At 33.7% G+C, this 15,294-nt stretch overlaps 1 long non-coding RNA gene and 1 pseudogene across 2 annotated transcripts in view; one reads left to right on the top strand and one right to left on the bottom strand.

Moving 5' to 3' along the window:
- Positions 1-692: 692 nt before the first annotated feature.
- On the bottom strand, positions 693-1,829 carry LOC148612415 (uncharacterized). Its single transcript, XR_015924625.1, has 2 exons — positions 1,341-1,829; positions 693-833 (listed from the first exon to the last, which is right to left on the bottom strand). It is a non-coding gene; the product is annotated as an uncharacterized LOC148612415 (long non-coding RNA).
- Positions 1,830-4,995: 3,166 nt separating this feature from the next.
- The window catches only part of LOC148612416 (high-affinity choline transporter 1-like), a 49,914-nt pseudogene continuing 39,615 nt past the window's right edge, over positions 4,996-15,294 (top strand). Inside the window, exons 1-5 of the transcript XR_015924607.1 lie at positions 4,996-5,256; positions 8,371-8,478; positions 9,066-9,221; positions 9,731-9,878; positions 10,235-10,387. The product of XR_015924607.1 is annotated as a high-affinity choline transporter 1-like (transcript). The remainder of the gene's footprint in view (positions 5,257-8,370; positions 8,479-9,065; positions 9,222-9,730; positions 9,879-10,234; positions 10,388-15,294) is intronic.

Genomic DNA, 15,294 nt, shown 5'->3' on the forward strand with positions numbered 1-15,294 from the left:
TTTCAAAATGTTTATTGTCTGTGAATGTTTATATTTTATTCTATTTACCCATGGAACTTGGTTTTTTTCCATTGATTGGTTGTGGTTTCAATGCATACTGCAATTATTTCTTGCATTTCAGGACAAGAATGTTTTACTGTATGAAATGATCCTGCTTTATACTACTCTACTATTATGACATTTTGAGGCAGTTTCATAGTGCTACCTCACAGAATCAACAGTTGCTTAGCCAAATAGTTGTTACACAAAATTACTTGTTCGAGAAGTAGTGAAAGATTTAGCAATCACTGGTCATAAGTAGAAAACTTAAATACATGTACCATTTATGTTTGCCAATGAGATAGTCATTCAAAAAACAAAGCAAGTAACGATTAAGCTTCTACAAGTGAAATCACCACATGGATATCAATAATGGGCAAACCACATACCATTAAGCAGTCTATAAAAAGGCCCAAAAACAAATAAAGTAAAGCTATTTACAAAAGACCATAATCAACCTAATCTACAGAAAACAATGAAGTAATTTTTCTGCTCAGTTGATAGAGTGACAGCTTACAGTGCAAGGCATTCTAGGTTGTATTCCAGGATGGTACTGTCAAGAAGTATACATGGCTGTTATTGTATACATGTATGAAAGTGACTTTTACTTTTGAAGCACAACACATTAAACCTTGTACATAGAATAAGAAATATGATTTTGAAAATATTTATTTTCAAACTTCAGCTTCATATCAGCTTTCATTACAGTGCAAGCAGAGATTTGAACAGCATTGAAGATCATCTAAATTATACATGTATGAATTCTTTTCAGTCATATATATGCCATGGATGACCTGGAAGTATAAAAATCAGTAATAAATATACATAATACTTATTTTCAAAGTTATTGTGATTGATGAATCCTGTATTGAAGTAGACCTCTATTTAAGTAAACCCTACATTATATGGATCATTGGATGTTTTTTTTTCTTCAAACAAAACATCCCATTATGCTAAAATATTATGTCTATGTTACAACCTTCATTTAAGTGTCATGGGAACTGTAGTGCTACATTTTAAGCGATAAACACATATGGGATCTATCTACATTACACATGTAGAAATAATACAAATACATTTCTAAAATAAATTGACTAATGAGAGTTTCTAGTGAACAATCAAAAGACTTTGAAAGTGGGGGTTCAAGCTAATAATTTCCTCATTTTTGCAAAAATTTTCCACATTACTTTCAACATTTCCCAACAAAGGAGGTGGTTCCTACCTTTGGAACACCCCAAATCAATATTAATTTTTTTTCAAAAAGGCATAAAAATATTGTGTACTGAACCTCAAATACCTACACAATCTATTATCATACTTCATTTGAACAGAGCTTCCTGTTATGTATGATTTGTCTGGTAACTTGTATCAGTGGTAGGTGAACATGACGGCTGCATCCAAAATTTTCTGGAAAATATCAAAACATATTTCCTTTTAATATGGAAAGAGATACTGAAAATCAACATGGATAGACTTTTATCATACTGTGATGACTACGGTATAATTGTACATGTTCATGACAACATACTGTGCAAAAGAAATCTGATGACTGATAAAACTAGTTCATTATCATTAGTTACTGATATACAATATAAGTCAACAGCTTGTATTTTTGGATCTATTAAAAAAGTAAAAAAAATAGCACGATAAACTTCTTCAAAAATTGAGAATTGTGTCACATACAAGGTCATACAAATGGCGGCACTGTAAACAATAATGAATGCATATCATTAATGTTCGTTCGTTTTGCTAATCAATTTTTTGATACATAAAAATATAAAAACAAGAAAATATAGCAAACAATTGAAATAAAAACAAACTGTCATGTTCGAAATGAAAAAATATACTCAAATAAAACATTAATTTAGCGACAAATATGCCAAACTTCATAAACAAGCTGCTGATAAAAAAAAACACAATGGAGAAAATTTTAAATAGTATGGTGTTTTTTGTAGAAGGTTTGGAATTATCTCAAACTACGATTTTCAGGTTTATTTGTATTCACCTTAATGTGTCACTTACTTTTTGGTGGAATATAGGTCCATATGTGAGTACACGAAACTCAAAATCAGACGACCCCCCCCCCCAATGGACAGCATGGTTTTTCATAAAATAACGTTCGGAAGTCTGATTTTAGTTCAAAAGTCACGTAAAAGTCCGAGAATTCCGAACTCCTGTTTCCACTGTCTGGTTAACTTTGTCATTCCGGACATGCAATTCAATCAATATTATACAAAACCGGAAAGGGTAAAACACGAAAATTTTCCGTAGCAATACAAATTTTCAGGGCATTACAAAAACAAAATTAAAACAAAATCTGAAATCACTTGAGTGTTTGTCTTCACAGCTTGATGTTGTCTAGTGACTGGGAAATTGTAAAATGACTAATTGACCAGCTATGTTTATAAAACAAGGTTACACAGACTAGTATTTATTCAGAGTACTTTAGCATACCGTTTTAACTTGATAAATTTAACTTTTTAACTTTGATATTTATGAGAAATTGTTTTTTTTAAATATGTAATTTAAAACAGTTTAGAATATTTTCTAAATTCGTTTTAAATCGTTTTAGAAAAATAATACATTAAAATGTGTTTCTTACATTTCTACAACTATTTATTGAACATTTTAGAAAACCGTATTAAAGCCATTAAGCGTTCGAAGTTATGCGTTTTTGCATACAAAACTATATTGTTAGAGTATTAGATGGGACAACAACATATTTCTCATGAAGGGAGAAACATTTGTACCAAAGACTGTCTTTACCCTCTGTCAGTGGGTCAAGTTCTGGTTCCTGTTCTTTCTCTATCATATCCACGATTATGCATTATCTTCTTTTGCGTCCATTATTATCTTAAAATCATAGAAATATATACTTATTAGATTCTTATTTGAATAATGTCCTGGTCACCAGGAATTACATGTCGAGAGGTGTTGTAAACAAAAGATTTTGATCTGTCACAAGTCGGATAGTTATCAAAGTAAGCTAATGTGTTACGTCATGCAATGATTTTTATAGTTAACATTTGACGGACAATGGTGTTGTAACTGTAGGAGACAATAGGGACAGATTGACTTATTTAAAAAAAGCTGTATTTCTTAAGAAATATTTTAGGATGTTGTCGTCATTTGCATAAATACCTTTGTTAACGAATGGTAGGGCATTGCTTATTTTTGGTTGAAGTCATGAAAGGGTTCCGATTTTAAAGGTTTGAAAAGCCGAAAAGAAGCCACAATAGGAATGATATTCATCGAGAGTTTGGACGATATTGTATTTATGCCATCTTCGTCAAGTGCCAAATATTGAAAGTTTTGATAACATTAACAGGCAGTGAGAATAAATTAGTACGCATTTGATGAAACACTAGAGGATGATTTCTATAATTGGAATTGGCTCTGGTGAGTTTCGAACACTAGGTTATTGACATCCTTTTCGACCATGACGATGTTTGGCTTTGGGTGGGTGTTTAAATGACCCCATTACATAAATTTCATTTCACTGAGGAGTAACATGAAAGAATCCGAACACCTTTGATGTTATCGTTGAAACCGTAAGGCATTAAACACATAGTTCCCTGATCCAAAAAAATCTCTTTCAGCATGTAACGGTACACTAAGCATTGCGATATTTGTATGATTGTAAAGTTCTCGATGATGCGTACTTTAATCGATTAACACCAGTTATGACTAGGTAAGTGTAAGTGTTATAGGTGGATACATGCAGTGTATAAAATTACTTTTTCGATAAGGTCTGAATTTTGAAGTTGACAACTGAAAGAGTGTTTGGTCGATGAATATGACGATTTAGTTATTAGAAAGATTATTTTTGTGATCTTGGTTGATCGTATGACCGTGTCCTAGCGATGATATGAAAGGTCAAGTGGTTTTGGGTTATGGTGGTAGTCCCATGCCTCTATTACTTTGGTATTGGCTTCCATTTTCAATTATTTAAAGTACTCATAATGAGCTCTAGAATTGTTGCCCTATTCATTTACTGAAATGTGATACATGCTCTGCAAATTATCACACAGTTGAAAGATCTGAGATTTCTTTTGTCTTTTAGTATATTTTAAATTAAGCCTTTTGCAGCGGAACGTATATTTCTGAATCAACACCAGATACCCAAATTAATTAGGCAAACGAAATACCAAATGCAAAGACGTATAGGTAAAAACATGAAATAGGAAATACACCAGCTTGAAATTTTCATATCGAATATTGGTTTTGTAAGTTTCATTTTTTTCTATTCATAGAATTGGTATTAAATTTTTTTCCCGTAAAAGTTGGTCATGTGATATGTCATTTTGATGCTCTAAAGAAGTGCATTTTAAAAAAAGTTTCAAACTCGATATCTCATACTTGTATGAAGGATGGGGTCATATAATGCAAACGTTATATTAAAGGTTTTCAGAAGGTTGTTGTTTATCAAATTTAGGATCCCAAAATATCGATGTTCGAATGTTGCCTTCATTTTACATAGAGAAAGATCTGGTTGAAAGTAAGACGAGTTTTTGCATATCAAACGAAATGCCATCACATTTACATATAAAATATCAAAATGAAAACCTCCTCATTGTCATTAACAAGGTCACTAAGTATAAAAATGGAAGTTATCATTTCTTTAGTTCAAAACAAAATTAGTTCGGGAAAAGATAAGCAGTTGCATAATAGCGGTCTAAGATATAGGCTGACTGGTGCATTGACATCGTTCGAATAGCCTGTATTGTATATCACAGTAAGTATCAAGCAACAAGAAAAAAACATTGCTTGTCTTTTACGCGACATGGTTTCAATGCTTCGGGCAAACACAAATATACAATTTGTCATTTTGATTATCTTTTACATGCATTATGTAATGTTACACAATTTCTTGTTATTGAATTACAAATGATCCAAGACAGACTATAATGTATGTTTATATTTGTTAAATGTATGTACTAACATTTTCAGGGACGTGTATTGGACGAACTACTCAATTGGAAGACTATTAACTGAAGTTAAAGCTTAAGGCAAATCAGTAATTTCATTACCTCCTGTTAAAACGGTAAAAATATGGCTGTCAACGTTCCTGGTTTGATATAGTAAATGTTTTTTTTTATTTTTTAATTCTTGGTATTGGCCTTTGGGCCGCAAGAAAACGAAAGTCAAAGGATAGTGAGGATATGATGCTTGCGGGAAGGGGCATCGGTGTCGCTGTTGGTGTATTCACAATGACGGGTACGTATAGAATATAAATAACAATAAGGGTGTTACTGCAGTTAAATTTTCGTATAAATTATATAAGTAACAATCTTTTTCAACAACTATTTTTCTTAAAGTTTGCTAACATGAACGGATGCTGTAGAGCATATTTTGATATATCATTACACATTACCATTAATGACAATCCTTTTCAGATGATCAATTTTACCATATAAATGATTTTTGACAGTAGCTGTGCCAACGCATGTAAGAAGAAAACTTAATTAAAAATTGTGGTGATATTTGTTATTAGTTCTGGGTTGTTCTGAAATTATCATAATATTTTATTTGAATGTATAGTGTTATGACTTTTTTGGGTTTTTTTTTTGCCTATACCACGAACCAAACAGATAATAATTATGTAGGTGTACGAAATTTTTCTATCATTTGATCTGAATTTTATTTATGTTACCATTCTGTCTATTGTCGTAAGAAACTTGACTTGACTAAAAATGATGAGGTAAACATGTATTATACTCGGCGTCACATAAATAACATACTGTTAAAATTTGAATAAAAATATTTTCTACGACTTTATTGACACCTACCGTCGTTTAAATTGTCTTAAATGACTTGCTCATTCGTTTAGCCAAACGGCTTCTCCCTAAACATTGAATCGTTAAACTCCGGTCAGATTTTAATTCTCGGTGCCAATATCTACATTGTAAAAAGTCGGCCATGTTTACAGTGATCGAGTTGCTAGGAGATGTTGTTTACGTTTAAATGGTTTGTCCAAAAACCGAAGAACCCAGAATGCATTTCGGCGTTATATCGGATATCTCGGATTTATTTTACGAGAACAACGTACAATACCGAGAAGTTGATCAAGCAGACGATTGTCACCGGAGTTCGACGGGAACTTACGAACTTCGTTTGTAAACAAATCGTCCTGTAGAAACCAACATGGCGGATATTAGTATGGGATTTTCCCGTAAGGATTAGTTACGCATGATTTAAGCTAATAAACGACTCGTTGGTACAGACACATCATGCATATATGCGAACTATCTTCAGATTAAATAAAAGAGAGACAACTCTAGCGGTAAGTCCCGACGGTTTAAAAGAGTAATCAAGGGAACCAAGGTTATAGCGGTAATCAAAAGAATGTAATCCAGGGACAAAGACCAGATATGGAAAACAGACATACACAACCAAGAACATAAAGTAACTAAAATCATACATACAAAGTAACAAAAGTAAATGAGCAACTCGGACTCCACTAAAAACTGGGAGCACCGGTAGGGTAAGCGTCCTCTGCTTTTCTAGAAACACCCGCCGAGTTGCTCATAAAAAGTCAAGTCCGGGGTAGACAAACGAGGAAAGGAAAACCATGACCCGTTGAATAAACCAGTTTTCATGGTGCTGATGGATACATCATAACGATCCACGACTTCATGATGACGACCATAAAACTTCTGTAGTGATGACTTCAATCTTGTAGCAACATAATCCTGTTCCAGAAGCCTATTTGTTAGCGTTCTAGCGCGATACAAAAAGTCTGCGTAGTTTCGGCAAGCTCTGGCATAACGTATGAGTTGTGATATGAACACTCCATACGCAGAAGCCGAAGGGATGTTGCCACAGATGAAAGGAAAGTTGACAATTCTGAATGAAAAGTCATCACGTTGGTCGTAAAGTTTGGTCAATAGTTTTCCTTTACCATCGATATCTAAGTGTAGGTCAAGATATGAGGCTGACTTCACAGTGTCTGTAGTATCTTTTATCTCAAGTTCTTTTAAAAAGTAGAGCTTCAATTCGAAAATGTGTTGTATGTGACGTCGAGTATAGTCGAAAGCAACATTCTTTGATATCCGATGTTTTTTGTTTAAAGAAGAGGTCATTTTGATAAAAATGACCTTGGTAGATTAAGGATATTTGTACACATATACCAAAATAATTTCATACGTTGAATATGCTACAAGTTGGTGTTAAAAAGCAAGAAAAATCAACAAAAAAGTGCTTTCCGTGTAATAAACATAAGTCCACTCATACTATTTAAGCAGACTCTCTTTACCCTTCTGTCAGCACAATATAATCTGTAATTAATTAATTGTAATCACTACTCGACCAAGTAAGCTGCATCTTTCATTGACCAGGTGCTGTCGTCTCAATAAGTACATATCTAGGTAGGCCGTGAACATAGGTACACTATGTAAATCATTGGGCCAACCTCTGACGAAGCATCGGATCGTCAAGAAATAACGATGCAAATATATTCAAAGTAATAAAGAGATTCACACAAGCATATCGATAAAAAACAAATAATCCACCGAATTCCCGCCTAGATCCTTGAACACATAAACAAATTTAAACACTTTAAATTTTAGTAATTCATTTGAACATTTGTTCACATCATACATGTAAAATATTGACATGTATAAAATACATGATATATGATAATTCCTGAAATCTTAAATGTCAGCTTGTGTTATCGTACCTAAATACATATAAAACGAAATACCAAATGCAAAGACGTATATGTAAAAACACAACAACACAACAAAAATTTAATATCCAGGGGTGGGGTTCTCGCAGCTACTGTATCCAAGATATGTCCAAAGTCACGTCGTAAGACCAAGTTTAGGATGGAGTTAGGATCATCTTACGACAATGTTAGGTTTTGTCTGGAAGCTTATTTTTCAAGTTAAGACATCCTAAGTATATTTTGTGAAATGTGTAAATTATGTTTATATTATGTTTTTATTAAAAAAAAAATATCAAATACGGGTAAATGGTTGATAGTGTAATATCAAATAAACAAAAATGTATATATGATAAGGCAAAAACCATTTGATTATCGATGGGGGGGGGGGGGGGTGCTATGGTTTTTTTGGCAAATTTGTTTCATATTTTTGGTGAACAAAAAAAATCAAATGATTGTTTCCTAATTGTATACAAGTGAGTGGATTTATAAACCGAATGAAGTTATTGATTTTCGATTGTTATATGCATGTATTAGAAATTGAAACAGCAGCAAATTTTGTTTTATTTCTGTAATGGTAACATGCGTTTGAAGTTCTAATCATAAAGTTCCATGATAGTACGTATTAATTTCCTTTTCTAAAAGTAAAAATGAAAGACATATTTCAGCAACATGGGTTGGTGGAGGATTCATCAATGGAACTGCCGAAGCTGTCAACGTTAGTGGATTTGTCTGGTGCCAAGCTCCTTTTGGGTATGCACTCAGTCTTTGGTTTGGTAAGTGTTTATTAAAGGTTAATAGTATTTTGAATTTTTCTGATTGGGCTTGGTCTTTCTTACACGAATTTATTAATTTCGGTTTTATTAATAATTGAACATTATAGTAACAACTTTAAAGCAAACAGTAAGCCACTTTTGTCATTTTTTTTTTGTAATTTCTAATCGTGACAATGCCTTTCAAAGATTAGATTGAGTTGACCTAAAAATTAATAGATAAAAATTGAAATTTCTACCTTATATTCTGCATGAACAGTATACAGAAGAAATTAAAATTCATCTGTTCATACTTGATTAATGAACTATGCAAATAATCAGATGCAAGCCATAAATCAAAGTTTGTTAAAATTGTGACATGATGCTTTTGATATTAATGCGTTTTAAGGCTGTGTTACTAGATACTTGTTTTTTATGCCATTGATATTAATTTGTTTTAATGTTGTTTAACTAGATGATATTTACCTTAATGCGTTTTTAGGCTGTTTTACTAGATGATTGTTTTATAATCCTTTAGATCTTAATGCGTTTGAATGCTGGCTTACTAGATGAATGTTTTAAGGTTGTCTTACTAGATGAATGTTTTACAGCTGGTTATTTTTATGCTGGACGATTGCGATCTTTGGGCTATGTAACCATGTTGGATCCTATACAGCAGAAATATGGAGACAAGATGGGAGCACTGTTATTTTTACCAACTCTAGTTGGGGAGATATTTTGGTGTGGTGCAATACTAGGCGCATTAGGTATTATTTATCATATTACGTTAAAATTGTAGCAACATAAGTGATAAGTTTAGTGTTGCTCTTAGTAAGATTAAGAACACTTACAATCATGTGCACAGACTATTTAAAGGCCTGTACACACGAAAAGATAAGTAAATGGAATTGATTACAAATAACATAAAATTTCAGAACTGACTATTGCTCTTTCCTAATATTGTGTAGCCAATCAAATTGTTTATGCAGAAGTCATATGTAAGGAAATAGCTTAGGTCAATCAATCATATGCATGCTTCCACACTTGCACAATTGTTTTTAGCTTCGTTCAGGCAATGGAGGAGGGCAAAACAGTACCTAAGCTAAGGCTTAATCTGATCCGATGTCTGACCAACATATCCTTTTAAAGTTTGTGTCAAATCCCCCCTCTTTGCATTGTACTAGTGTTGTTGCAGTAGTTTCCGAAAAGTTTCATGAAGTTAGTTGAAAAATATAAACAGAACTTGTATATATACATGTATAGTGTGTTTCTGCAGGAACTACCATAGCTGTGATAATTGACCTTGATTACGACGTCGCTGTTATCGTATCAGCATGTGTTGCTGTCATTTACACATTGTTCGGGGTCTTTATTTTGTGGCGTATACAGATATTATACAGCTCCTTTGTATTCTAATTGGACTGGTAAGTCACTTAAGGGTATGTTGAATAGAGGCAAGCTGGCTTGCCGAGAAAAAGTATAAAGAAACAATTAACTCTTTATCTCTGACATCCCCATTCACCAAGGTTGTTTTAAGTTCAGTACCACTTACAAAGGTATTCTAATGGATTTAAAGTTTGTTTGACCTTAGTTGTGTTGTTATGTTGTCACACTTTCGTCACTGGTGAATTAAATTTTATATCTGTATTAAAAGGTCCAATATTTTGTATATTTTTCAGACTTTGGTATATAGAAAGGTCGTTAAGATATGCACTTTCTTTCAATAAAATTATCAATATATTTTTCTGCAAAATTTAAATTAATTATTGTTATCTTCCAGTGACTGGCTATTCCGTTCGCAATGACAAACGATGCAGTAACGGATATTTCTGTCAACTACTCAACTGTATGGATTAAAGAAGTAAATCGTAGACATTGGGGGTACTACATTGATTCATATCTATTGATAATATTAGGCGGAATGGGGTGGCAGGTTTGTATGTGTCACTAATAAAATTTAGATGCCCAAATTCAATTTGGTACTTATAAAGTGATTTGCTGTCACCGCTTAATTTGTCAACTTAACATACACTGTTCAAGAGATGGACATTTGTTTCGTCCTGCTGACTCTTCACCGCCTGGCTGAAAAGAGTCCGTTTATTAGACATAAAACAAATACTTCCAGTGTTTAGAAAGGCAGAAGACGCTTATTTGGTTTATGCACTCCAATTGCCTAATTATTTGCTTCCAGATTTTGTTCAAGATTATTTCTGTTATCATTTTTCCCCTTGTTTATATTTCTCTTCTGACTTGTTCTGCAAAACCTGAATAAAAACGCCCGTGACCTCAGCAGGGCATATTTATAGTAGCCCGGGAATAACACATTTTTTTCAATTGACCATGACTGACAGCTTTAGTTTATTGTTTAACTCCAAAATGAAAAACACATGGTAAACTATTTATTTAAAAATATCTGAAAAATTTGCAAATCATCTTATGGCCTGTTGGGACTATTTGTAAGATGTTTTTTATACAGGATCCCCGCTTTGTACCATTACAATAATCAAAGTTGCCAATCGTCAAATATTCTCTACCGCTGATTTTTGCTTCCAACATCCGAAATGGCACGAATACGAAATGCTCTAAAATCGGAGAGAGACTTGTGGAAGTACAATACATTTAGGCCATTTCTGAAAATTTCGTCTCATTTTGTTGAAATAAAGCTGTTTTTAGGCAGTCCGCACGGAAATTCCTAGTGTTTTGTCATAAAAAAAGTGCATATATTTGAATCCTTGGTGTGTGGAGGTTCAAGTCATTTATAAGTAAATTAGTGATTATTGTTATTAAATTCAGTTGCCATGGTAACATACTGAAAAAAATATTACTTAGTAGTACAAATCAGGGGTGCCTTTCCAAAACTAACAGCCAAATACTAAGTATTATAAAATATCCGGCACTTAGACACTACCACAGGATGAAAGCATGCATGGAGTAGGTGAAAAAAGGTAAAAATAATATGACCCTTTTCGATTCAACCTCTCACAATTTTAGTTCGAAAAGTTCGAGCGAAATAAGGCATTTTGAAAATCAGCCGTCTGATGCTGATGAGAGAACATTATACGACACAGGACTGAGGCGTTGCGGATACATTTAAATTATTAAATTACACCTGTTTACCAGTACATATATTACATCTGTCTATGTATAAATGCGTAACTACATTTATTCAATATCATTTGACATTCGTTTGATATTCATTTGACATTGGTTTGACATTTATTTGATATTCATTTGACTTTCGATTGGCATTAATTTCAATTTCATTAACGTTCAATTTCGATATAAAAAGTAATTTCATAGTTAAAAGACTTGGAGGTAGGAGCCGTTTTGACATAAAACTTGCATATTCGCAACGACTTTTACCCCCTTAACCCGAAGTGTATCAAACAGCCACTATATAGGGGTTATAGTACTCGAAAAGGGCAACAATCGACAGCCAATCAATACTCGATTCCTAGAGATTGAAGTCGCTCACCGGGGCTTAAAAGTTAGCGGTCGGTGCGATTATGACACAAAACTTGCATATTTGTATTTGCAACGACTTTTACCCCCCTCCTTAACCCGAAGTGTATCAAACAGCCACTACATAGGGGTTGTAGCACAATAAATATAGATTACAAATAAGTTATTTGATCGGATCCCCGTATTGTAAATAATGTCTGGACCCGTCATTGACTCTTATATCGTAGCTATGCACTTCAGGGAAAACGGTAGTATTTATTTTCCCATAACCGACAGTACTAACATTTTCAAGTTTTTCAGTAATTTCTAATTAAAACTAGGACTCAAAAACTATTTCTTGTTGTAGTACTATCATTGAGAGATCAACAAATCACATGGGAATAGAATAGAGGTTGACCATCTTTTTTTTCAACCACCATCAAAAGTTTGAAGGTACCGGAAGTTTTGCATTTTTTTTGGTTCCGCACTCATTTGTAATATGCAGTCTTTTTTAAAATTATATAAACTATGCACTTTGAAAGATAAAATAATAAATTTATTCTTTTAAACTTTAATCCTTTAAGAATCTAAGAGAGAAAAATCGTCATTACAAACTTTGTCAGTACACCAATCTGTCCTTTCGAAGGTCTACTTCCTTTCATCTGAATAGGGTACACGATTGGTCAACCTAATGCATGGAAACAATTACTACTATTTTCCCTTCAGAAAATTTATATCGGTACCCAATCCTATTTATAAGTAAACATGATTTCTATTTTTAGTAGGGTATTCCGAGGAACACGAGTCATAACGAGGTGCAATTTTTTGCTAAAATTATCTTTCTTGACAAGAAAATCAAATGCAGAAATGTGAACAAATTATGTGTGTAAAACTTGTCAAATAACAGTTTTTAGTGTAATTACGTCCTAAGGATTTTGCAGATGATTTTTCATATTTTCGGATATTGTGTAAATTAATTTTTGTAGTTAGAATAATCCTATTTCTTTTGAGAGAGATCTTCCAATAGTTACTTTAGTCTTGATGTGTTCATATTTACTTTGTAGAAGGAATTTCTAGCATAAGGAAAGTTCACTCAACACGGCTATACAGTGGCATGTAGACAATCCACTCTCCGGCAAAGTACATTTTAAAATTACATTGAAGAAAATAAAGGGCCACTCATTGCCTGATTCTTACACAGAATGGTACTTAATACTCTAGGGATTTTGCCATTGAAAAGTATGTCAATTTAAGCGATTTTAAGCGGGGTGGGCGGGGTAAAAGTCGTTGCAAATATAAATATGCAAGTTTTGTGTCAAAATCGACTCGAAAGCCAACTTTTAAGCCCCGGTGAGCGACTTCAATCTCTAGGAATCGAGTATCGATTGGCTTTCGATTGTTGCCCTTTTCGAGAACTATAAGCGCTATATAGTAGCTGTTTGATACACTTCGGGTTAAGGGGGATAAAAGTCGTTGCAAATACAGTCGACTCTCGTTGTCTCGAACTCGGATGACTCGAAATTTCGGTTAAGTCGAAATTTTGTCGAAGTCCGGAAAAAAATGCCTATTTGTCTATGCTATTTTACTTCTTTTTAGTCGAAACTGGATGAGTCGAAATTTCGGTTTTCTCGAAGTAAAAATTAAGTCCCTTCAATGAATTTCCTTGTAAAAGTCAATGGTTATCTCGAACTAATTAGGGTAAATTACATGTCAAAGTGTCAAATCATTTTACCTGTCGAGGCCCTGTGTCACCATTAATTAGTTTATTACACCTTTCGATGATGATTTTGATTTGATGACTTGTTACCTGTATTTCTATAATTAATAAAACTATGAAATATTTTATTAATGTAATTAGATTTCTTTTATTTAATGATCAAAGACCATTGTCGGCATTTGTGTTTTTGACAAGATGTCTACGCTTGGGTGTGTATAAAATAATTACCGTTATCCGAACTCAATGGGTCGTTAAAATAAGATTGTTGTTATTAAAATCTTGATGTTTTATTAATTACAATTTTAAACAAACATATACATGTACGCTTGTGGATGAATAGCAATTGGCCAAGCGGATCTTGAACATTTTCGGCGTTTCTGTGAAAGCAAAGGATTTAATGTTTTTACTTGATTTGAGAAAATTAATGAGATTTCATATAAAAATGGTATCAATGTGGCTTTTGGTATGCCTTTCAGAATGTCTTCTGATGATACTGTTACACGTGATCTTGGTGAAGGACCCGGGCCTAGTCTCGGGGGGATAGCCAATATTACAAATGCTGATCAAACCAGTGAAGGACCCGGGGTAAAACCCGGGGGGATAGCTGGTTCGGCAGTAGCAGGTAAAGGTATAAAAAGAAAGTTAGATGCTAAGTCTTATGAAACCAAGTATGACGCAATTATGACAGTTGAAAGTACAAACAATAACAAAAACAATTTACGACAACCCAGTATACACAGAATATGTAACCGGATCCAATTGTACTTATTTTGTCATTCTCGTCCATGGTTATCTCCCCTTTCTGCTGCTCGAACTTCATTGATTTCGTTAAGTCGAACTTCGGTTGAGTCGAACTTTTCTCCTGGTCCCTCCAATTTCGAGATAACGAGAGTCAACTGTATAAATATACAAGTTTTGTGTCAAAATCGCCCCGACCACCAACATTTGAGCCCCGGTAGGCGATTTCTTTCTCTAGGAATCGAGTATTGTTGCCCTATTCGAGTACTATAACCCCTACATAGTGGAAATTTGATACACTTTGGGTTAAGGGGTGGGCGGGATAAAAGTCGTTGCAAATATAAATATGCAAGTTTTGTGTCTAAATCGCCCCGACTGCCAAATTTTGAGCCCCGGTGAGCGACTTCTATCTCTAGGAATCGAGTATTGGTTGGCTGCCGATTGTTGCCCTATTCAATTACTATACCCCGTATATAATGGCTGTTTCATACACTTGAGGTTAAAGGGGGTAAAAGTCGTTGCAAATATAAATATGCAAGTTTTGTGTTAAAATCGCCCAGACCGCCAACCTTTGAGCCCCGATGAGCGATTTCAATCTCTAGGAATCGAATATCGATTAGCTGTCGATTGTTGCCCTATGCGAGTACTAGAATTCCTATATAGTGGTTGTTTGATACACTTCCGGTTAAGGGGGCAAAAGTCGTTACGAATATGCAAGTTTTGTGTCAACACAGCCCCGACCTCCAAGTCTTTTGAATATGAAGTTACTTGTTATATCGAAATTGAACGTTAATGAAATTGAAATTAATGTCAATCGAAAATCAAATGAATATCAACTGAATGTCAAATGAATGTCAAACGAATGTCAAATGAATGTCAAACGAATGCCAAATGAATATCAAACAAATGTCGAATAAGTAACCAACTTCGCATTGCTTTAAATT

Source organism: Perna viridis, chromosome 7, assembly GCF_037379345.1.
Source record: "Perna viridis isolate PV_CMFRI_1.1 ecotype Kerala chromosome 7, ASM3737934v1, whole genome shotgun sequence".
NCBI classification, from domain to species: Eukaryota; Metazoa; Mollusca; class Bivalvia; order Mytilida; family Mytilidae; genus Perna; species Perna viridis.